We start from the raw sequence: 25,967 nt of genomic DNA, 5'->3' as shown, positions 1-25,967 counted from the left end.
GACTGTTAGACTCCTCTTTTAAGACCTGGAATTGAAAAACAGCAGCTAAAACTACAACGTCTAAAGGCAGTCACCATTGGCCCTGCTTCAAGCTGACGTCCTGTGGAGAGTGGGCTCAGCTGATGCAGAAGAGAAGCACCATGAATCTGTTCTGTGTTTCCCCAGGGGAAGGAGAGGTAGTGACTGGCTGATGCCCTGATGGCTTTCTACTCTGGTTCTGCTTACAGTTCATTCGTGTCTTGGAAGACAATTTTTTAAAAGATAACTTAAGTAGATTCTTTATAGCCAAAAAATTTTACTTATGACACAAACCTGGTGATCTTTTTTTTAAATGTGGAAGTCCTAATTAATAGCTAGAGCAAATTTTGGCCTAGTAAGAATATCATTCTTCCAAAAAGTTTCAGTTGGCATTAGTTCTCCCCTGAGAGAGACAGGCATACCCACATGATTGGTAGAAGCATATATTGACGGGAACCTTCTGAAGGGCAATAGAATGAAATAGATATCAAAATTTATAGAGAATGTATGTCCTGGGATTCTCCTTTAAAGACTAGAGCAAAAGGCCAGCGAGATGGCTCAACAATAACGTGTTTTCTGCCCAAGCCTAGTGACCTGAGTTTGACCCCTGGAACCCACAGAAAGGTGGGAAGAGAGACCTCACTCCATGAAGTCATCCTGTGACCTCCACGTGTGTACTCTGGAGTGAGTCTTGTGCTTTTCACGTGCACACTGCTGTGTGAGTCCTGTGACCTCTACATGTGCACCGCCGTGTGAGTCCTGTGACCTCAATGAATTAATAGGTTAGCTAGTGAAACGTAAGCTTAACAAAACTTTATTACATACTGTCTATATTTTAATTAATATAGTGCTTGCAGTCATTGCTAGGGCAATTTGGGAATTTGATGCCTAATTGTAAATTCAAATCTGAATTATTACATCGTTATTTAATGTGGAGAAAACCCACTTCTCTTAAATAGAAAACTGACACCAAGCAACGTTCCAGCAGCTAGCACACTGGAACACAGAGCTTCCTTTATAGTGCTACTCAAGATCATATTTTTCCATTTGTAGTTGTATAGCCTCTTAAATTGGTATGAAGTAGTGTTTTGGGAAGAAATCTGACAAACTGATTTTGTGACAGTTACAGCAATGTCAACCCCAGCTGTTAGATTAAGGCCCTAAGCTATGACAAACATAGTTCCAGTTTCTACGCCAATTTCAATAGGAACACTATAATATTGTAATGACCAGATCTTGGCCAAAAGACTGCTAGTCATAGAGATTGAATTTACAAAATACCAATGTTTCCATGCATCCAAGTTCAGTCCTAAACTCTCTGCCACTTTCCTGCCCTCACTGTGCTGCTGATTAACTGGAGCCAGAAAAGAAAATGTTAATAAGATGAAGCTACAAGGGACATGTCCTCCTTCACCGTTCTGATTTACCACTGTTGAGGAGTTCAGCCAATGTAAGAAAAGAGAAGAAACACAGCAAGAGAAATAGATAATGGAAGAAATTAGAACATTGCTGCTTGAAGACAACTAATTATGTGTCTAGCAAGACGAGTAAGCTAAATTTTTAAAGTTAATAGACTGGTAAATAGATTGTCTTGATCAGTGTTCCACTGCTGTGAAAAGACACCGTGACCAAAGCATTTAATTGGGCTTGCTTGCAGTTTCAGAGGTTTAGTCTGTTGTCACCGTTGAGAGCATGGTGGCACACAGGCAGCCAATGGTGCTGAAGAGTTAGCTGAGTGTTCTGAATCCAGATCTGCAGGCAGCAGGAGAGAGAGAGAGAGAGAGAGAGAGAGAGAGAGAGAGAGAGAGAGAGAGAGAGAGAGAGAGTGCTGGCCTGGCTTGGGCTCTTGAAATCTCAAAGTCCACCCCCAGTGACACATTTCCTCCAACAAGGTCACACTTTCTCCAACCTCCTAGTCTTTCTCAAGTAGTGTCACTCCCTGATAGATGAAACAATCACATCTATGACCCTACAGGGGCCATTCTTATTCACACCACCACATTCCACTCCTGGCCCCCATAGACTTGTAGCCACATCATAATGCAAAATGCATTCAGTCCAACTTCAAAAGTCCCCATAGTCTACAACAGTCTCAACACTTTAAAAAGTCCAAAGTTCAAAGTCTCTTCTGAGACTCATGACAACCTCCTAACTATAACCCTTATAAAATCAAAATAAGAAAGCATATCATATACTCCCAACATACAATGGCACTATATATATATATAGCCATCCCAAAAGGGAGGAAACAGAGCATAGTAAGGAAATACTGGACCAAAACTAGTCCGAAAACCAGCCGGACAAACTCCAAACTCTGCATCTCCATGTCTGATGTTAAAGTGCTCTTCAGATCTCCAACTCCTTTCAGCTTTTTTGTTAACTGAAGCACACTTCTCTCTCTTGGGCTGGTTCCACTCCCTGTTAGCAGCTTTCTTTGGCAGGCAACCCATTTCTTTGGCATCTCCAACATCTTGGGGTCTGCAAGGCAATCCAGGCTTCAATTTCACAGCTTCACAAAATGGCCTCTCTGGGCCTCCATGCAGGGTCAGCCCTGACACACACAGCTTCAGTGGCTATTCTTAGTCGGGGAGGGAGATTCCACAACCCCTTTTTTGTATTCTTGACTATAAAGCCAGAACTATGGCCCAAACTGCCAACTTCTGCTGCTCCCTGTGGATGGAACTTGACCCCTAGTTCCATTACATCTGCTAATCATCTTTCTGTTGTTGATGGATTCCCTCACTGATTAAATTTTTCTTTAATTCCTTTCCACAAGTTAGAAGCTTAGCCAGGTAGGATCTTGCCCTGAGTTTTCATTAGCCTTCTAGAAGAAATGATTGTTTATGTTTAAGGATTTGGAAGTATTACACAGGGGCTTATGCCTTCAGAAATGTGATGTTTGTGGTGTTTTAAAATTATAAAACTATAGAGAAATACATATGCTTTCTTGGCTTCTGGGATCTGCAGGGTCTGCTGAATCTGCTGTATTTTGCGTAGTACTGTGCCATCTAGCAAATGCCCAATAGATATCTTTCACTTAATAGTGTAATCATTAAGGAGATGTTAACTAATTCTATTGTGCTATGATTTGAATACAAAATATCTTCCACAGGTTCAGATTTTGAGATCATGGTCCCTGGCCCATGATGCTACTGTGGGACCTTTAGGAGGAAGGGCCTTTGAAGGTGAGTCTCACCCTCTGTCCCTGCTTGCTTTCTTTGCTTGCTCATCAGCCACAATATGAACATTTGCTCTGCCTCATGCTGCTACCACGACAGTGATTGAAGTGTCTCTGCAGCCATGAGCCCAAACAAACCTTCTATTCCTCAGGTTGTGTCTGCCTGGTGTTAGTCACAGTAACATAAACAGAGTTAATGTATGTGGTGACAGGCACAAAGCAAGGGGAACCTGGAGTCCAGTTAGTCATTTGCAACAAAAATTGACTAGTATGAATTAATTTCTTTGATCCAGATACATATGAACCCGTGGACACAAAGCTGTCTAATCAGGCTTGTGATGGGCAAGTAATAAGAACAGCAGGATGAATACGGAAGTGCTCTGAGGCCGTGTCAAATCTACTACAGGCATATTTGCTGGGTAGGGTCAGAAACTAGCAGGCTGCATGGGCTTGATCTATGGTTTGACTCTAACAAGGAATCTGTACAATTTGGGAAAGCTGAAGACCAGAATGAAGCCAAGGTTCTTGTATTCAGCAGTCTGAGTAACTGGATAAAGGGTATGGTTGTGTGTGCTTGTTATTTTCACAAAGAATTTATGGGAAATGACTCGTAAGTGTTGCCATCAGCTTGAAGTCATCGCTGGCACTGGGAATCAGTGTGTCATCCAGAGCGGACTGCATGCTTCTCAACAGTGTTCTTCCAGGTTAACTGCAGTGTCCGTGAACACTTCAACTTATTGTAGCTGCAACTTCTAAGGCAAGCAGAAAGACTTTAAAGTCTGTATATGATTGTTTTCAGTGTGTGTAATAAAGGAAACATTCAATTAGAGTCATTTAGTAGCAGGAACACCTATGCAGTAAGACGTTTTTGCCTTATTTCCAGAGTCAACTTTGTGCAGACTGCTCGTATCATTCTATACATTTTTGGGAAACCAGTAAATGAATTGAACAGCATTTATTTGGATTAGGCCAAAAACAATCATTTGGATTTCATCAAGATCTTGTTTTCCAACTTAGAAACTGGCCTTGGAAACATAGAAAACTGGCCTGATGGTTGCTAAGGATATGAATATAAAGGTTTTCATCTTGTGAAGCCCTATTTTCTCAGGGATTTAGACATAAACACTCTTTGGGGCAGTTGGGAACACAGAACTGCCTGTCATTGTTCCACTCTAGAGCAAACATTTCTGATGTCCTCACACCTCCACCTGGAATAATCCTCCTGCTTATCGGTTATGCTGAAAGATAGTTTGTCCAAGATGAATAGCATCTTTTTGGCTATTATTATGTAATTATCAAACTACTGGATAGGGTGCACCAGAATAGGATGGCAAACCATTTGCTTCCTAGTTATGTATGTCTACTGCAACTTTCTGAGCATCAAGAAAGAAAGGCAGGTTGCTAAAAACCTATTTGTGAAATGGCAATGACAGGACCAGTGTGAACTACATGTAAACAGGTATTTTAACATGATGGGGGGATAAGAGAAGCTGATATGTCAACATTTCAAACTCTATGATCAAATTGGAATAATATCAAATGTGATTGCAATCTGAGGCAGTAGAATCCAATCTTTCTGGTATGATGGAAATGTCTCTGGGCATGCCCAGGGGAAGTGATCACTACAAGGTTGATGATACACTGATTCCCAGTGCCAACAATGACTTCAGGCTGATAGCAACCTTTACAAATTGCTTCCTGTAAATTCTTTGTGAAAATAACAAGCAATCCATTTTGCTTGAGAGTGACTTAGCTGAGGGACTCCACCCAAGGATCTGGATTTAATAAAACAAAATACATGTTGGCATTACAAATATTTTCTTTTCAGATGCAAGTTCCCCACAAAAGTTTTTGTTAAAAAAAAAAAAGCATTTTCATTCTCCTTTTTGAATTTTTTATTTATTTTGTGTGTATGTGTATGTGCCTGGGTGTATGTGTCTACACCACCTATGTGCAAGAGCCTTCCAAAGTCAGAAGAGGGCATCAGATTCCCTGGAACCGGAGCTGCAGATGGTTGTGAGCTGCCCTGTGGGTGGTAGGAATGGAGCTCTTCTCCTCTGCCAAAGCATGAAGTGCTCTGAACTGCTGAGCCGCCTCTCTGGTGCCAGCATTTCCACTTCCACTTAGTGAAACGGATCCTTATGTAGGGCTAGCAGCTAGTTTAAATGACGAACTGGTGAGGAAGGATGGAACGGCGTGAAAGTCACTGATAAGTTGTGTCTGTGTGTGAGCATGTAAGATATTTGGGTTAATAAGTTGTGTCTGTGTGTGTGCATGTAAGATATTTGGGTTAATAAGTTGTATTTGTATGTGTGCGTGTAAGATATTTGGGTTAATAAGTTGTATTTGTATGTGTGCATGTAAGATATTTGAGTTAATACTTACTGAAGACTTCAAAGTCACAAATGCTCACCCCTCCATTTGTTCATGTATTCAGTATGTAGTATTTATTGAATACCAAGCAATGTTGAACGGAACAGAAAATGCCTTTGTTCTCATGGAGCTTTTTAGTGAGAGAAGGAAGATAGTCAATGAACTAAAAGTTAGCAAAAGATAAATTCCTTAACAAAGATTTATATTTAATGAGCAAGACAGAGGAACTATCTGATTATAGAGGAGTACTGAGCGTACTTAGGATTTTGTGGCTGGTAATAGACATAAAAAAATCACACCAGTTGTCGGCTAGCTTAGCATTGCTCACACATTATATATAATTCATGATCTTGCTCCTAAGACTCAAAGAGCTTACAATTGAACTTTTAAATTATTCCTAAAAGTCATGCAAAGAGGAAGGAAGTATCATCAGGATATTCAGATCTTTTTCTGTCTTCTAAGTGACAGCTCTGTTGCCTTTAACGTAACAATCAGTGTGAAGAACGTTCAGAATTCTTAGGGTTTGAAGTTCATACTATGTGTTCTTTCCTATTTGGTAAAGAACCAGCATAGTCACTGGTATGTTTTTGGAATGTCCAATCTACTTTGCTCATTCCAAAAAATGCACTGTGATCATATGGAAATAGGAAAGCTGGCTTTAAAATTGTTTTTCAAAATTAAACAGCCATAGTAAGAAAGATCTTGCTGGACAGGGATAGGGCATATGTTTAGCCAAAGTATATGTAGCCCTAAGTTCAATCCCTAGCGTGTACACACACACACACACACACACACACACACACACACACACACAACCTGAAAAGCCAGCAATGCGATTCAGTCCCAGGCCAAAGCCCTGAGGAGTTCTGAGGTGTCAGGACTGCCGACCTGGCCAACAACACCTGACTAGGGAAGTGAGAATTAAAAGAGTGACATAAAAGGAAAGACAGAGACACGGGAAGAATCAGGGGTGGGGCTCTTAGTAAATCCTGCAGCAACCCCAAATTTATTTCTCATAGCCTTTTTATACCCAAAGCAAGAGGGGCAAAAGACATCCTTACTATGGTTCAAGGAATAAACAAGTGTAAACACCTCCTTATTCTCAAAACATCCATTAATCATGCTTTTGGCCAATCATCTTGTTATTCGGCCTTAAGGAGCAAAAACATGCTTGAACTCTCTGACCTTAAGTCAAGATGGAATCAAGCCGCAAGCTGGAGTCACTGTGAGCTCCCACACGGAGGCCACCGATGAAACTTTCAGTAGAGGACTGTGCAAGTTACACTGTGTAAGTCCCTGACTCCAGAGGCCTGAGATCAAGGGACCAAGTGTCCGAGTGTAGAAAGGTAGACACACTCTGAATCAAGAAGAGAGTAAACTCCCCTCCTCTGTCTTCTTCCTGGGGTCTCAAAGGCTGGAGCAAGCCCAACTACGTTGGTTGAGGGAGATCTTCTTATTTTTTGTGTGTAGGGTACTGATTCAAATACTTATCACTGCTGTAAACACTCTCACTACTATCTGGGTAACCCTTAACCTCGGAATACTGACAGCTAAAGTTAACCATCCCAGCACCTTTTATAATCTTTCCTATTTTAATTTATATTACTACAAATGAGGTTTTCCAAATTAAAAAAAAAATCCTTAACCTCATACATTTCTCTTTCCTATTGTACTGAATGAACATTTGCTTAAATGTTTAATAAATTTGGTTTTGGGGGTGGCACTTAAGTGACCTTTGAGATAAATGGGGGTGTCTGTGCAGCAACAGCCACAAGCTCTGACTGGAGAAAACACCCCGGCTCTCCTCGTTCTCACAAACCTCAAGACTCTCTCCATTATATACCCACTACATAGAAGCCATTGCACATCGTTTCAGGAATCAGTATTCGGTCATTCTACATTGCATGGTTCCTGGTCTGCCATTGTTCTCTATAGTTTTTTTAAATCAGTGTTTCTCGTGTTTCTCATTTTACTAGCAATGTGATGCTTTACATTAGCACACTGTCGTTGTGGTCCACGTTTCACTGATGATGTGAGAGCGTGTGTCCCCTAGCTGTTGGTTATGTTAGTCTCATTGCTGAAGAGAGACAGGCAGACCCTTGGGCTCGCTGGATGGTCAGCCTAGTGTTCGTGAGTTCCAGGCCAACGAGAGACCCTGTCTCAGAAAACCAGAGTAGACAGCTAAGGAGAACTCACACTCAAGGTTGTCCTCTGGGTTTCACGCTTTTGAGGTAAGCACTTTAGTGACTCAGGTATCTCCCAGTCATCCTTTTTACTTCCTGGATTCTGAACTATAAATCATTCTGTAGTTTATGTTACACATTCCAGAGTAAAATGAGGTAACATGTAACATATGGCCAAGTATGCAAGTCCTGGCAGGCTGGCCTGTTTCTCAGGCCCTGGACAGGTTACTTAATGTCCTTGGGGCAAGGTTTCCTCACTTAAAAGCACAGTGATAGTAATGGTGCCCATCTTGTGCAATTATGAATCTTAAATATGTACAGTCAGCCCTCAGATCTATACTCAACACATTGTAAGCATTCAGCCATGCCAGCCATTGTTAAAGTTTTTAGCATACCATTTATTGCATCTTAAAACTCAATAAATGCTCATTTCCCACTTTTCACCCACCAAAGTGGATGTTTTCCTCAGACAACATGTTTGACTCTTTCTTTTAATTATGGAAGAATAAACTCAAGTTGTAAATAATCTCAAAGGTCTAGTTTGACTTACACCATGTATGTCCAGAATGTTCCACATAAAGAATGGCAGCTTACAGAATCATGAAACACTTGTGGGATTCTCCTCCTCCTGTGTGAACTATTCACACAGATGAAGGGTTTGACCAGGTCCTCTGGAAGAGCAGCCAATGCTCTTAACTGCCATGATCTGATTGGTTCAACTATTTGTCATCAAGACATGTTTTCCCGGGGCCTGCAAGGTGACTTTTTAGGGAAAGGTGTTTGCTGTGCAACCTGGTGTCCTGAATTCGGTCTCCAGAACACACATAAAGGTGCTAGGAGCAAACCAACCTCACCTCACACATGAGCTATGGCAGGCACACACACACACACACACACACACACACACACACACACACACTACACACACCACACACTACACACACCACACACTATACACACACTATACAAACACACACACACATACACACTACACACACCACACACTCACCACACACACACACACACACATACTACACATACCACACACTACACACACACCACACACTACACACCACACACTACACACACACATACTACAAATACCACACATGACACAAACCACACACACACACACACATACCACATATACCACACATACACATGTACATACTACACATACCAATTTTTTTAAAAATAGGCATGATAGTGCACTATTAACCCTAGCACTCAGGAAGCAGATGCAGAAAGATCTCTGTGAAGTCCAAGTCCATCCTCTAGTCTACACAGCAAGTTCCAGGCCAGAGAGGGCCATATAATAAGACTCTGTACCCTTCTAAATGTGTATCATTTCCTATGGTGATATTTTGTGTGTGCTCTAACAAATAAAGCTTGCCTGGAGATCAGAGGACAGAGCCAGCCACTAGTTAGCCATAGAGGCCAGGCAGTGGTGGCACACACCTTTAATCCCAGCACTAGGGAAGTGGAGACAGGAAGTGATATGGCTGGGTGGAAAGAGGACTATAAGACAGGGTGAGACAGGAGCTCAGTCTCTTTCGATCTGAGGATTCCGTAAGAGGTAAGAAGTCTGTCTGGTGATTGACTGCTCTGCTTCTCTGATCTTTCAGCATTTACCCTAATATCTAACTCTGGGTTTTTATTATTAAGATCAATTAGGATTCCTTCATGTTACATCTGGCATCCATTTTTTGGGGCACAAATTCACAAAAAAGTTGCTCCCCTGTGGCTTTGTATCCACCGGCTCAGGCCGGAGCTATACACAGCCAGAGTCACTACCCGACCAGCTAGATTTTCCTTTTCTTCCCCAAGCCCTCTGAGGGAGTCTGGGGGTTTTTCCTGTTGTAGCCTCTGTGTGACAGACTCCACAGGCTTTGGGGCTCCAAATGCCACAGACGGCTGACTCTTTGGCTTCTTCCCTCTCCTGGTGGGTTTGGCTTTCCCTGGAGCCCTCCTCAGCCTGCCACACTAGGAAGCTACCTCACTTCACCATCATCTGAATCATCATTGTCAGCAGACTTGGTGAGTCAATAGTTGAGAGAGAGAGAGAGAGAGAGAGAGAGAGTTTTTTCCCCACATTAAAATATAGGAAACATTTTTACAGTGGAGGAAGTTAGATCTCTTTTTGAAAATACATTAGGCAGTATAAAAATGGAGCAATCTAATGAGAGGATAATTAATATAGATGGATTTACATAATGTCAATTATAAACATTATTTGCTTGATCATTTTGTTTTATCATTTAAAAAGTTGGTTAATATGAGTGCCAAGATAAAAGTTTTAGAAAAACTTGTTAAAACAGATTATAGAGATATTCAGACCCAGACAAAGGAATTTAAAGGAGAACCAATTTCAGCATTGCATTATAAGGTAACAGAGGAATAGCCTAAGTCTTTCAAACGGCCAACCGTAATTTATCCAGTAAACTTACAGGAACTACCAAATGATAGATAGATAGATATCCCCCAGACTGTATAAGGGCTAAATGGACTCTTGTGCAAATGTTAGATTTGAGGAGATTCAAGGAAGCAATAGTCTCATATGGCATTCATTCACCTTTTGTGAAGCAGATGTTAAACTTGTGGTCAACAAGACCTGTGGAGCCTCCATGGGACTGGACTAGGCCCTCTGCATAAGCAAGACAGTTGTGTCGCTTGATCTGCCTAAGGGGGTCCCTGGCAGTAGGATCAGGATCCACCCCTGGTGCATAAGCTGGCTTTTTGGAGCCCACCACCTATGGTAAGACACTTTGCATAGCCTTGATGCAGGGGGAGGGGCTTGGATCTGCCTCTACTGCCCTCCCATGGGAGGCCTTACCTTCTTATAGGAGGGAATGGGGGTGGGTTGGGAGGAAGGCTGGAGGGGCGGGATCTGTGATTGGTATGTAAAATGAATAAAAAATTTCTTAATAAAAAAAAACTCACAGTGAACTTGTAATAGAATTATCCCTCAAGAGTGGAGAGATTTGGTTATAGCAGTCTTGGAGGCTTGTGCTCAATTACAATGGAGGACCTGGTAAAAAGATGAGGCTAAGACCATTGAACAATGAAGTAGAGCTAGAGGTATGGAAATTTCCCAAGACCAACTTCTTGGAGGGGGAGATTATGCTAATGTACAAAGGCAATCTTTATATGATGACCACACCCTAGCTTTATGCTGCAAGGCAGCCTTGAATACTTGGGACAGAATTGAAGAAGTAGGAAAGAAAATTGAGTCATTTACTAAAGTCATGCAGGGCCCCAAAGAAACATTCACTGATTTCTTATAGAGATTGACTTCAACAGTAAGTAGAATTATACCAAATTCAGAAGATACACAAATAATAATTGAATCTCTGGATTTTGAAAAATGCTAATGAACAATGCAAAAGGGTGATTAGGCCATTAAAAGCAAGATCAACACCCTTTGAGGATTGGATCTGAGATACAATTAAAATTGAATCTCAAAACCATGATGATGCTTGGATGGGAGAAGTGATTTCCAGAGGTTAGAAGAAAAAATCAAAATGTCAAATGTCTAAATTGCAGTAAACAAGGTCACCTAAAAAGGGATTGTAAATAGGGTGTTCCTAGAAACAATGCTTTTTCTAAGAATAATCCAAACAGAACACCCCTCTCTTCTGGAGTATGCAGAAGGTGTGGCAAAGGCAGACATTGGACTAATGAATGCAGATCAACAAGGGACACTCAAGGTAACCCTTTGTCATTGGGAAATGCCTTGAGGGGCCTCTCACAGGCCCCCATGTCAAATTTGGTTCAGTCCTTTCTTGTCATCATGGAGGAAAGGCCTTCCCAGAGCAATTAAAGAACCTAATGCCTATTGTAAAAAACAAACAAACAAACAAAAAACCATACTGCTCTGGATGATAGAACAACTTAGAAGCTAAAACAAAAATTTCAGAGAAACTGGAACAAGAGAGACCTCTAGATTAGAAGAGATCATAGTTCATCAGCCAGTGTGACCATTCAATCTAAACTAACTTATAAGACTAACAAATGTTTTTCATTTGATCAGATATAACTTGCCAAAAGGGAAACTCCCCAAAGTTAGGTTTGGGGAAAGTTTTGTTTTTGTCTTTTCAGGGAAATAAAAACATCTTTGAAGAATTTAAAGACCTTTGGATGATAAGCATCCAAAGAAGAAGGGAGAACTACCTAGAAAAAATTAGCAAGAAAAGGAATAATCTGACCTAATGTGATATCTGAAGTCTCCAAAAAGATGATGGGGGCTCCACAATGATGACTCCATCAGGATGATGATAACACCACTAAGCTGACAAACACCACCTAAAGACTGGCCTTGGACTACAAACTGCTTAGGACAGTTTCAAGGTGGATAGCTAAGATGATCCAGCCTCACAGACTACTCTAGCCAGGACTTGAGACAAGCCCTGCACGTTTCCATTTCGCAGAGACTGGACAACAAATAATGCAGCTACCTCTCCCAGGACTTGACAATTAACCTAAATTTTTCTTTTTAGGATCCACCCCCAGACAACAGGAAGTAAAATTTAAGAACACAATGACCACATTCCCAAGGGGGTAGTTTTCAGTCATTCAATGAGTTATGGAATTTTGTCATTGTTTAGGGTGTTTGGTTAAAAATTGTTATTGGTAATGGTCAGGAAAAAAGCTGAACAAAGGAGTTTAGATTCAGGGTTCCTGTTTTGAAAAAAAAGGGGATATATATTAGGATAAAAGGGTAGATTATTGATTCAACTCTGAAAAAAAGGAGGGAATATAGCTATGATAAGATAAAAAGAAATCATTGAATCTACTTTTAAAAATCAACTACTAGTTTTAAATATTTTACATTAGATTAGACTTTTGTATATTGATACAAATTTGAGATTAGTTTGTTAGAACATACTGTGCATACATTTCTACTCTTGTTCAAGGTATTATACCTATACAACTCATTTGACAATGTAATGCAAACTTCTAGTCCTTGAAAGTTATTATTACAAACTAATTAGGATATAAAGAAATGTGAGTTAGTAGCTAGCCGTTATAATCAAACTTGCCATATTAGGTATGTTTTCAAGGTCAAACAGAGATATATTTTAGACAAGTCATCTTCAAAAACTTCAGAGATCTATAGAATATGACATTTAAGATGTTTTAATATCATAGGTTCTTTTTTTATGATAATGAGACATGTCTGCTCCTGGTAGCACCAATCTATTTCAGAGAAGATGATGGTCATCAAAGAAAACTCCGTATGAAGTTTATTTCCTTTGTGTCAAAAAGTAGCCACTAGGCAAGAAATTGCCTTTGCCTTGACTGCTGACAGTATGCTGTCCAAATGGAAAATTTGGACACAAAAGAAAGTGACTGCTGAACTTTACCAAGACAAGATGGGACAGCCCTTCAGAAAATCCTGCTTCACAGATAAGTCTATCAGATATGCTAGGCATGTAGACCAAAGATGGATGTCCCTACATTGTAGAGGAACCTTGGGTGACTGTCCAGGCAGCCAGATGTTTCTGTCATTTCTCACATATTTTTGGAAGTCACTTGCTTGTACTTCCTGCTTACTCAGGTAATATTATTTCCTTCTCAGGTCTCTGATGGAGTTGAACACTAGATATTTATAGTTTTCCTTGTTAAAAAATTCAAAAAAGAAACTCACTAAAGAGGTTTAAAAGTATGTAAGTTTGAGAGACATTAAAAGATAGTTTTCAGTTGGTAATACAAGTTGGGATGGAAAGTAAATTAGGTACAACACTTTGGACTCACTAAAATAAGATAAATAACAGAGTATTTGCTCTGAAGTTGTCAAATGTTAGTGGACTAGACATTATTGATATAATTATTGCCTGTATATACTGTATATAGTTATTGTACTCATTGTATATAGTTTTTCTTATATTAGCTATAACCTTTTTTATTTTAGACGAAAAAGGGAAATGTGTGATATTTTGTGTATGCTGTAGCAAATGAAGCTTGCCTGAAGATCTGAAGGCAAAGCCAGCCACTAGTTAACCATAGAGGACAGGCAATAGTGGCACACACTTTTGATCCTGGTCCTTGGGATCTCATGCCTTTAATCCCAGGGAGGTTGAGACAGGAAGTGATATGTCTGGGGAGGAGAAAGGAGCTCAGTCTCTTTCAGGCTGAGGATTCGGTAGAGGTGAGAAGTCTCTAATGGCTGGCTGCTCTGCTTCTCTGATCTTTCAGCATTTACCCCAATATCTGGCTTTGGGTTTTCATTATTAAGACCAGTTAGGATTCGTGCTACAATTTCCTTAATCATTTTTGGATGCTAGGACAGGGTCAGAGCTGTAGCACTGTGATGAATTTATTCCCTGGTGGGCTGGAGAAATAACTCAGCATTTAGGAGTACTAGCTGCTCCTACAGAGACCTGAGTTTGATTCCCAGTCCACACATACATCAATAACTCACAATCATCAATAACTCCAGTTCCGGGTTATCTGACACCCTCTTCTGGCCTCCACAGACACCAGGGACACACGTGGTGCATAGGCATACATCAGGCAAAACACCCAGACACATAAAATAAACAACAAAAAACAAAAATCAAGAAAATACAAAGACAAGGCCATACAATATGGAGACCACATTCTTAAAACTAGTGTTGTATGTGTTTGCATGTACACAGTGTTTGTACATGAATGTGGGGACATTCATGCCATGGTGTGCATATGATGGTCAGAGAACAAGCTTGGGTAGCAGTCCTTGCCTTCCACCTTGGAGGCAGGGTCCCTTGTTCTTTTCTCCATGAGAACACCAGGTTGGCTGGCCCATGAGCTTCCAAGGGTTCTTCTGTCTCTGCTTCCATTTTCCTTGGAGGAGCCCTGGGATCATAGACTTTGTATCAAACTCAGCTATACATGGGTTCCTGGGATTCGAACCCAGGCCTCCAGGCTTGCACAGTGAGCACTTTTACCCGACATGCCCTCTCCAAGCTCCTCAGACCATCCATCTCCTTAAGGACGCAGGCAGAAGGGCTGTGCCGAAAGCTTTGAAAATCAGATTGGAGAAATGGTATTTGCTATAAATCTCCCCAAGCATTATATGTATGTATTGCTGAACCAGAGTTACAGACAGGCCCACCACATCATATTTAGAATTAACATTTTTTATGTTAAAATGAGTATGAGTTTTATGTACCTTCAATTAATAATTATGATTAGGCATGGATTGAACTCATTATTACCAAAATATTCAGTAATAAGATATTTCTCAGGAATTCATTTCCATAGTTTCAATAAGACACTTGCCAATGTCTAGCAGGACTGGTGAAAATAAACAGAGTAAGAGTTCTGGCTGGGCAGTGGTGGCGCACGCCTTTAAACCCAGCACTCAGGAGGCAGAGCCAGGTGGATCTCTGTGAGTTCGAGGCCAGCCTGGCCTACAGAGCAAGATCTAGGACAGGCACCAAAACTATGTGGAGAAACCCTGTCTCAAAAAACAAAAAACAAAACAAAACAAAAAAGAGTGCTGGTTAGGGGTGACCCTAGGAGCTGCTGAGGTCTCTCCTAGTTCACGACAAAGTCTCCATCAGACCGACTTCTACCCTGCCATATCCCTTGCCTGCCAAGGGCCTCTTGTAATATCTGTGATTCTGCCTAAAGCCTTCCTCAACTGTGCAGTCAGACAGAATTGAGGACAGGCTAGACATGCTGGGGACTAACAACATGCAGGGGCAAGAGGGTGGGGACAGGCACCCTCCCTCCTCAGGTGGGGATGGGGCAGGCACCCTCAGTCCTCAGGTGGAGGATGGGGCAGGCACCCTCACTTCTCAGGTAAGGGGATGGGGCAGGAACCCTCAGTCCTCAGGTGGGGGATGGGGCAGGCACCCTCACTCCTCAGGTGGGGGATGGGGCAGGAACCGAACACTGTGCCAGAGGCTTCTAGAGCTGTTGCTCCCCACTTCACAGCAGCGAGATGTTCATGGACGCTTCATGTGGACTTCTGTGGGTCACATCTGGATAAAATCTGCACTTTGGTGTCGGTTTATGCCTAAAATAAAGTTTCATTCCTAGCCTCTAGGCCCTGTTACCTCAATATTTGGTGCCCAGAGAAATGTGAGAGGTTTGGAAATGAGCAGACATTTGAGAACTGATCACCACTAACACCGAGGATTTTAGCCCTTGAAACCACTGACACATGCATCTCCTGTGTCCCCCCCACTGGCACATGGATCTCCTGTGTCCCCCCCACTGGCACATGGATCTCCTGTGTCCCCCACTGACACATGCATCTCCTGTGTCCCCCACTGACACATGCATCTCCTGTCCCCCCCACTGACACATGCATCTCCTGTCCCCCCACTGACACATGCATCTCCTGTCCCCCCACTGACACATGCATCTCCTGTCCCCCACTGACACATGCATCTCCTGTGTCCCCCACTGACACATGCATCTCCTGTCCCCCCACTGACACATGCATCTCCTGTGCCCCCACTGACACATGCATCTCCTGTGTCCCCACTGACACATGCATCTCCTGTGTCCCCACTGACACATGCATCTCCTGTCCCCCCACTGACACATGCATCTCCTGTCCCCCCACTGACACATGCATCTCCTGTGTCCCCACTGACACATGCATCTCCTGTCCCCCCACTGACACATGCATCTCCTGTCCCCCCCACTGACACATGCATCTCCTGTGTCCCCCCACTGACACATGCATCTCCTGTCCCCCCACTGACACATGCATCTCCTGTGTCCCCCCACTGACACATGCATCTCCTGTGTCCCCCCACTGACACATGCATCTCCTGTGTCCCCCACTGACACATGCATCTCCTGTGTCCCCCTACACATGCACTGACACATGCATCTCCTGTGTCCCCCCACTGACACATGCATCTCCTGTCCCCCCCACTGACTCATGCATCTCTGCACTGTCGTCCCCCCCCACTGACACATGCATCTCCTGTCCCCCCACTGCACATGCATCTCCTGTGTCCCCCACTGACACATGCATCTCCTGTCCCCCCACTGACTCATGCATCTCCTGTGTCCCCCAATGACACATGCATCTCCTGTGTCCCCCACAGACACATGCATCTCCTGTTCCCCCCACTGACACATGCATCTCCTGTCCCCCCACTGACACATGCATCTCCTGTGTCCCCACTGACACATGCATCTCCTATGTCCCCCCCACTGACACATGCATCTCCTGTCCCCCCACTGACACATGCATCTCCTGTGTCCCCACTGACACATGCATCTCCTATGTCCCCCACTGACACATGCATCTCCTGTGTCCCCCACTGACACATGCATCTCCTGTGTCCCCACTGCACATGCATCTCCTGTGTCCCCACTGACACATGCATCTCCTGTGTCCCCCACTGACACATGCATCTCCTGTGTCCCCCCACTGACACATGCATTCCTGTCCCCTCACTTGCACATGCATCTCCTATGTCCCCCACTGACACATGCATCTCCTGTGTCCCCACTGACATGCATCTCCTGACCACATGCGTGTCCCCCCACTGACACATGCCTCTCCTGTGTCCCCACTGACACATGCATCTCCTGTGTCCCCCACATGCATCTCCTGTCCCCCCACTGAACATGCATCTCCTGTGTCCTGACACATGCATCTCTGTGTCCCCCACTGACAATGCTCTCCTGTGTCCCCCACTGACTCTGCATCTCCTGTGTCCCCCACTGACACATGCATCTCCTGTCCCCACTGACCATGCATCTCCTGACTGACACATGCATCTCCTGTGACACATGCATCTCCTGTGTCCCCCTGACACATGCATCTCTGTGTCCCACTGACCATGCATTCCTGTCCCCACTGACACATGCATCTCCTGTGTCCCCACTGACACATGCATCTCCTGTGTCCCACTGACATGCATCTCCTGTCCCCCACTGACACTGCATCTCCTGTGACACATGCATATGCATCTCCTGACACATGCATCTCCTGTCCCCCCACTGACACATGCATCTCCTGTCCCCCCCACTCTGCCCCACTGCCATCTCCTGTCCCCACTGACACATGCATCTCCTGTGTCCCCCCACTGACACATGCATCTCCTGTGTCCCCCACTGACACATGCATCTCCTGTGTCCCCCACTGACACATGCATCTCCTGTGTCCCCACTGACACATGCATCTCCTGTGTCCCCCACTGACACATGCATCTCCTGTGTCCCCCCACTGACACATGCATCTCCTGTGTCCCCCCCACTGACACATGCATCTCCTGTGTCCCCACTGACACATCCCTGTGCACTGACACATGCATCTCCTGTGTCCCCCCACTGACACATGCATCTCCTGTCCCCCCACTGACACATGCATCTCCTGTGTCCCCACTGACACATGCATCTCCTGTGTCCCCCACTGACACATGCATCTCCTGTGTCCCCCCACTGACACATGCATCTCCTGTGTCCCCCACTGACACATGCATCTCCTGTGTCCCCCCACTGACACATGCATCTCCTGCCCCTGTCCCCCCACTGACACATGCATCTCCTGTGTCCCCACTGACACATGCATCTCCTGTGTCCCCCACTGACACATGCATCTCCTGTGTCCCCACTGACACATGCATCTCCTGTGTCCCCCCACTGACACATGCATCTCCTGTGTCCCCCACTGACACATGCATCTCCTGTTCCCCCCACTGACACATGCATCTCCTGTCCCCCACTGACACATGCATCTCCTGTGTCCCCACTGACACATGCATCTCCTGTGTCCCCACTGACACATGCATCTCCTGTGTCCCCCCACTGACACATGCATCTCCTGTGTCCCCCCTGCACTGGCACTCATGCATCTCCTGTGTCCCCCCACTGACACATGCATCTCCTGTGTCCCCTCACTGACACATGGGAATGGCTTCCAAAGCACAGGGTTGTGCTATTCGCCTCTTTGGTCCTGCTCAAGTCTTTATTTCAAAAATATCAACTTTGTTTCTGGTTTAGTTTCTTTTATGTTTTTGACTTCCATTTCTCTCCTTTTATAGCTATCCATAGAAGGACTGACAGGCAATTTAATCCATACTGGGACTGAAATTCTACAGTTGGTGACAAAATGTAAATCCATATTTATTGACTTAAGAGTTATGACTGAGACAAAGAGGGAGAGATAGTTCAGTGGTTAAGAGCACCTGTTGCTCTTGCAGAGGACACAGGTTTGGTTCCCAGCACCCACATGATGGCTCACAATTATCTATAACTCCAGTTCTAGGGGACCTGATGCTCTCTTCTGATCTCTGAGAGCACTAGGCAAGCACATGATATACAGACCTATGTGTAGGAAAAATACTCACATACATACAATAACATAAAGTCTTTAAAAATTAAAAATAACGACTAAGAGAACTTTATGGTTAGGGAGTTTAGACTTGCTGTGAGTCACAGAAATATGAAGTAGGAATTCAGCTGACAACGGCAAAAGCTAATGCCTGGAAGAGTCAATAATTCTTCCAGAGGATAAAGCCAAAACTCAAGTGTTATGCCCAGATCGTAACCCCCAGAGAGACCACCAAGGACGAGCATACCAGAATGCAAAAGCAAGGTTTACTTCTGCTGCAAGTCATGACAGGGAACTCATCTCAAGCCTTCACTGGCAGTGAGGCAGGGAAGAGTTCCTCTTTCTTGGGGAAGTTAGTTTTTATAGGCAAAACCCATAAAATTTCTTAGAGGGGAGGGGGTTAGTACAGGTCCATCCTTGATTGGTCCAGTTTTTCCTGGGCCTGGACTTTGTCTTATTTTACCTTATCTGTTTGTCCTGTCAGGAGTTTTACAACTCATCTCTAGGGTCTGGTCATGTTATCTCTGGAGAGGGGCATCTGGTAGTTAATCGGTTACCACCAGACATCCTGACTTTGTTCCTTTGAAAACACCTGTCTTTACCCTCTCCAGGAAGGGGGAACTGACTCATTTTTAAGATATCTCTTTCCTCAGCTCTTTTGGGTTTCTGGGGAAACTGTGTCTGGGTCTTTTATCTCCGGTGCTAAGATTAAAATCGTGTGCCACCATATTTCCATCCCATTTGGTTTTGAGACAGGATCTCTATAGCCCAAACTGGCCTGTGTTATGCCCAGATTGAGTCCCCAAAGCCGCCACTGGAGACTTTAGGTACAGAATGCAAAAACAAGGTGTATTCTAAGTTTACAAGCCTCTATAGGGAGGCTCAGCAGGGAGGCCTTTCCAAATCTCTCAGGGGAAGCAGGGAGGTTGGAAAGAGCACTCCCCTTTCTTTGTAAGGCTAGTTCTTAAAGGCATAGACCATATAATTCATTTTAACCCGCCTCCCTTTTTTAGTCTTTTGGTCAAATATCCTCACTCTGTGTTTTTCAAAGTTCCTGTAGCAGATACAGCCACCTGGGAAAAAGGGGTCTAAGTTCTTATCTACACTTAGGAATCCTGGTTTAAGCTTCTCTTTGTCTGTAGGGGATAGAGCATGGGGTGGGGGCTTTACTGAGGTTTCACATCAAGGAGTCTTGGTGACATTGGCTTTTGAAAGTTTCCTGCAGTGAATTTCTTGTGTGCTATTGTAGCTTTCCTATTTGATTCTTTTCCCAAGATCTTCTAACAGTGTGGTTGATCATTCATTTGAGCACAATTTCTCCTATACAATTGGAGTATTTTAGATAACATCCCCCGTGTGCCTTTCTGTAACTATCTCCATTAGCAATTATCTGGCCAGGGCCATCTCTTGACAAAAGCATTTTATCTGAGATACTTCTCAAACATCCAAGGACAGACTGCAGATAGATAAGCATTCAGACTACCTGCTAGCCTCCTCAAATAATGTCAATATCCATACTGAGACAACCGCCAAGCCTAGGTGGATGTTAGGTACAAAGCTTTGTTTCTTGTGCAAATTAAGCTTAAACTCTCCTCCTTTAACAGTCACTCCCCTTTTGGGTTGTGAAAGAAAGCCTGACAGTCACTGCCTGAGGAAAACTCTTATCTGCCTTTATGACCCTGAAAGAATTCAAGCCTCGTGACCTTGCTTTGGCCAGATAATTGCTGATTGTATGGGTCTACAACTGGAAACCTCAGAGATTTGAGGAGGACTAAGATGAGAGAACTAAGACAGAGCTAAGAGAGAAGAGCAGAAAAATATAGAGAGAACCAGGCAAGAAATGAGCTAAGCAAGAGAACAGAAAATGAAGCTGTGGAGAGAGAACTGACTCAGAAGAATAAAGTGAATGAACTAAAGTGTTTCATGTATGTAGATTCATTCGACATCCCTCAGATGAAGTTTCATCATGGGTAGCGTCTCTTCTGGAACTCTGGGAAAAGACTATAAAGGGCTAGACCCCGACAGTCTTTGTTAGAGACTGGTGTTTTGGAGAGGGAGAGGAGGGCTAAGACCTGGTGATCAAAGACCCTCCCAGGGAGTGCTGGGCCGCGTGACCCAGTCCGTCCCCCCTTTTGCAGGAAAGCGAACTGTCGCAGGAAGTAAAGCTATTGGTGCAGGGTCTCACAGCTTGCAGGGGTGAGCAGCCCTCCTTATCTCTCGGGTACCGCCTGCTCGGCCAGAGGCTGCTCAGCTCCCTTCTGGTGCAGGGCTGGCCCCATCACAGCGTCCATCCTTTGTTAACTTTGGAATTTGCCTTGACCATTCGGCCTGGAAAGTATGAGGACAAATAGAACATTCTTTTAAGTGCTCTCCACACAGCACAGCAGCAGCTATCCCAAGAATGCTTTGTATATGGGGTGAAAATATTGTTTGTTCTGTTTTAATTCTTAGGGGAAAAAATCTAGTTGCATGATTTTCCCCCCTTCAGAATTAACCACGAGTACCATATTCTTTCCTTCTTTGGAAAAGCAGAAAACAAAGTAGCCATTGTGGGTCCCCCTTTTAGACCTAGGGACCAACGGCATTGCTCACTCCTCCCACTGAAGGCCACAGATACTGGTCTCCTGGAGAGTGGGACAGCCCAGGGTGGTGGAAAGCTGCTGAGTAAGCTTGTCCTCAACCCAAACCCGATTCCAAAGGACAATTCTTCTGATTGTTCTTGAGTCTTGTCATATCAAATGTGCTCAACAAGAGCTTCCAATTTCTGTTTGGGGAATAAAAATAAAAAAGACCAACACATTCCTCTTATGTCTGTGCAAATGAAACAGAGGCAAGAAGCTGGGGAACACCAGAAAGAGCCCTTTGATAGGTAACTCGGCTGATTTCCCACTGAAGTCCCGAGACATGAATGAACATAACACACAGTTGTTCCTCTGTCTCCTGGGGAGCTTGGCCCCAGGCCAGACCCTCAAGTCTCTTATATAAAAGGCACAGCATTTGCATATAACCTATGGGCATCCTCCTACATAAACAATCTCTAAATTAATTCTGATACCTAATACCATGTAAATACTAAGTAACTAACAGTTATACTGTATCTTAGGGAATAAAGACAAGAAAAACATCTGTTCATGTTCAGAAGAAACAGAGTTCTGCTGACCATTTTTGACTCATGGTTGGTTGGATCTACAGTTATGGAGACTACAGATGCAGTGAGCTTGTTCCTAGATGGAGCTGCTGTTAGGGTTCCTGTGACAGCCTTGATACGTAGGCCCAACCACTCATCCTCAATAGGTCAATAAAACTGACAGATAGAAGTGAAAGCCGAGAGCTGTCCCAGCAGTGGGTGTGAGAGACCGTGCTGGTGGCCCCTTCCAGGATCCTGAGATCCAGAGAAGCTGGGGTCCAAGCCCTCCCCCAGAGTTACTGATCTATGAAATGGCAGAGAATGGAAAAAAATTGTGACCAACAAATGTAGCAATGAGTAAGGGACAGCACAATGCAAGCTTCACAGGCCCTTCTTCAGTACGTAAAAGAAGAGAAGGGATAGAGAAGACGGAATATTGTCCTGTGGAGACAACTGCTCATTACCTTGCAGTATTTTTCTCTGGAAACTCCTGCAGTTTTGAAGGAATGGACTTGAAACTTGTGGCATTGTCAAAACATTTGTGGTGTTGTTTTTACTACTTCTTGCTGTGCTTATAGGTACGTACAATCTGGAAGGAGCACACCAACAGTATGTGCAGCGGTTAGAGAAGCAGTTTCTTTCGGATGGCTACTGGATAGGCTTGGGGGTTTTGTCCTCTATGGGCTTGCATACCTTTCTGCTTTACCTGGGCCCACACACAGCTTCAGTTACAGTAGCTAATTATGAATGCAATGTTGTGGAATATTAATTTAAGATGTGTTACATTTGTTTATGCTGTGGGACATTGGTTTAATGATGCAAAGATGTGTTTTACGTTGCATTTGTTTAACTCTGTGAAGCTGTGTTACTGTGTCTGTCTAAAACACCTGATGGTCTAATAAAGAGCTGAACGGCCAATAGCAAGGCAGGAGAGGGACAGGAGGGGCTGGCAGGCAGAGAGAATAAGTAAGAGGAGAAATTTCATAAGAGAGTTCGAGGAATGAGAAAAGGAGAAGAGGAGGACATCAGGGGTCAGCCATCCAGCTACACAGTAAGCCATGGAGTAAGGAGTAAAGAAAGGTATACAGAAATAGAGAAAGATACATGCCCAGAGGCAAAAGATAGACAGGATAAGTTAAAAGCTGGCAATAAACAAGCCAAGCTAAGGCCAGGCATTCATAAGAAAGAATAAGCCTCCGTGTGGTTTTTTTTGGAGCTAGACAGCGGGGGGCCCCCAAAGAGCAAAGAGCCAGAGAGTAAAAACAACCAATGGTGGTGCAATGCAGTTAGTTTCCCTGAGCCACCGTATCCTGACCAGATTGTCTATCCAGATGAGAGTGCCCTGAGGAGCCGTTTCTTTGCGGAATACCATCTCAAATTAGAATTGAGGCCTGCATGTGGCCAGGGCAGAGCACCTCTCAGGTGCAGAAACAAGAGGATGAAGAAGATCAAGAATTTGAAGAAATGCTGTAACATGCAGTTTAAAACCTGGCACAGAAAGCTGGTCTGTTTTAATTTGGGCCTGTGTTTCTATTCCAAACCCCGTTTGACCAGGCTGGGGACATGTGGGCGCTCCCTTGTACCTTTTTGGACCTTCTTTGGTGCAACCCTGATTGCATAAGCAATCATTAAACTACATAGCCAGAAAACCTTTGTCATAATACCTTTCTGAAAGCAGTCGTGGAGCAGGTGGTGGCTTTCACTGGAGCTGTTCCCGCATAGCTCCGTCTCTGCAGAAGCCTTTCAGTAATACCTGGGCACACAGCAGGGAGAAGTGTCCTGTAAGCTTGAGAAGCTGGTCACTGTAATGGAGTGTTACCTCATCCTGGTTATCATTAATTCCATGGCACATAGTTAAGCCAAATGAATCCAGCAGAAACTTGATCTCAGAGGAGAAAACTAAATAAGCAGAGAAGTTTTTATCTGCAGAAGTTAGCATGGACGGGTCCCTCCTTACACTGGGAGGGCTCAGACCAGGAGGGAAGGTCCCCTTTTCCAGCCTGTATTGGTTTTTTTCCTTTTATTTTATTTTACAATACCATTCAGTTCTACATATCAGCCACGGATTCCCTTGTTCTCCCCGCTCCTGTCCCCCTCCCCTTCCCCCCAGCCCACCCCCATTCCCACCTCCTCCAGGGCAAAGCCTCCCCTGAGGACTGAGATCAACCTGGTAGACTCAGTCCAGGCAGGTCCAGTCCCCTCCTCCCAGACTGAGCCAAGCGACCCTGCATAAGCTCCAGGTTTCAAACAGCCAACTCATGCAATGAACACAGGACCTGGTCCCACTGCCTGGATGCCTCCCAAACAGATTAAGCCAATCGACTGTCTCACCTATTCAAGAGGCCTGATCCAGTTGGGGGCCCCTCAGCCTTTGGCTCATAGTTCATGTGTTTCCATTCGTTTGGCTATTTGTCCCTGTGCTTTATCCAACCTTGGTTTCAACAATTCTGGCTCATATAAACCCTCCTCTTTCTCGCTAATTAGACTCCCAGAGCTCCACCTGGGGCCTAGCCGTGGCTCTCTGCATCCAGATTCCTCAGTCCTTGGATGGGGTTTCTGGCACGACAGTTAGGGTGTTTGGCCATCCCATCACCAGAGTAGGTCAGTTCGGGCTGTCTCTCGACCATTGCCAGCAGTCTATTGTGGGGGAATCTTTGTGGATTTCTGTGGGCCTCTCTAGCACTTTGTTTCTTCCTTTTCTCATGTGGTCTTCATTTACCATGGTCTCCTATTCCTTGTTCTCCCTCTCTGTTCTTGATCCAGCTGGGATCTCCCGCTCCCACAGGCTCTCTTTCCCTCGACCCTCGCCCTTCATTACTCCCACTCATGTCCAGGTTGTTCATGCCTGTATTGATTTTTAAAACATTCTTCCTGAAAGCAGTTTAGTCTGCATTTTACATTGACATACTTTCCTTTATGTGCTAACATAAAATCTCCACCCTCCGTTCAATGCACGTTGTATTTCCTTAGGGTGGGTGTGATATTCTACTGTAGATTCAACAAAAATTGGCTTTCTGTTACTTTCAAAGGGCCCACATGGTACGATTGGAGAACTCCTGCCACACAGAACATTCTGAAGTATGTTAAATATGTCAGGCTTCTTAGGCTTGTCACAAATGATTTTTTTTTAAGTCATCAATTGTCTTTTAAGTTATATATATATATTGGAGCATGATCTTGCATGTCTATCATGGAACAATTTTATATGTCTTCCTTTCCCACCCTCAAAAAGATCACTTTCTGATACATTGCACACCCTCTGGGGAAAATGATCTTTAAATAGACAGTATAAGGAAAGTCTGGTCGCTGCTCCCCCCATGAGCACACCATTTTTTATTCTGTATATTTAGAATGAAGTCGTGAGAAACTTTAAAAAGACATCTTCAATCATGGGGTGGGGGTGAAAAGCAGTTGTTCAATATGCCCACCGTGAAAGGAGAAGCAGATCAGTGGGTCCGCTGCTGACCGAAGTCCAGCTTTGGATACAGACAAGAGATCTGGGTCTAAACAGAAGGCAAGAGGTGTGCATAACTCCATCCCACCAAGGTGCGGTCCTGTCAGCCATCACTGTCTGGGCTCCCAGCTCTCCTGAAAGGCGGCCTGACAGGCTGTCAGAACTGTAGGGAATCTCTTTTGGGAGACAAGGTCCTCCTCTGACTGGCACTGGCTTCAGCCCTTCCTTCTCCCAGATGAGACTACTGGGAAAATTCCAATTCCTTAGAGTGTATCGTGATCTCAGTGGGCTGATAGCTGAGGGAGAGGCATGAGGACTTCTTGAGAACAGCATTCATTCTGCCTGGA

The 25,967-nt window shown here is 44.1% G+C and overlaps 1 pseudogene; it reads left to right on the top strand.

Moving 5' to 3' along the window:
* The first annotated feature begins 15,429 nt into the window (after positions 1–15,429).
* Positions 15,430–24,073, top strand: LOC114697930 (annotated as a pseudogene).
* The last annotated feature ends 1,894 nt before the right edge of the window (positions 24,074–25,967 follow it).

The sequence above is a fragment of the Peromyscus leucopus genome, chromosome 10 (assembly GCF_004664715.2).
Source record: "Peromyscus leucopus breed LL Stock chromosome 10, UCI_PerLeu_2.1, whole genome shotgun sequence".
Taxonomy (NCBI): Eukaryota; Metazoa; Chordata; class Mammalia; order Rodentia; family Cricetidae; genus Peromyscus; species Peromyscus leucopus.
The sequence above is the reverse complement of the archived record's forward strand: the minus strand, read 5'-3'. Positions and strand labels throughout refer to the sequence as shown.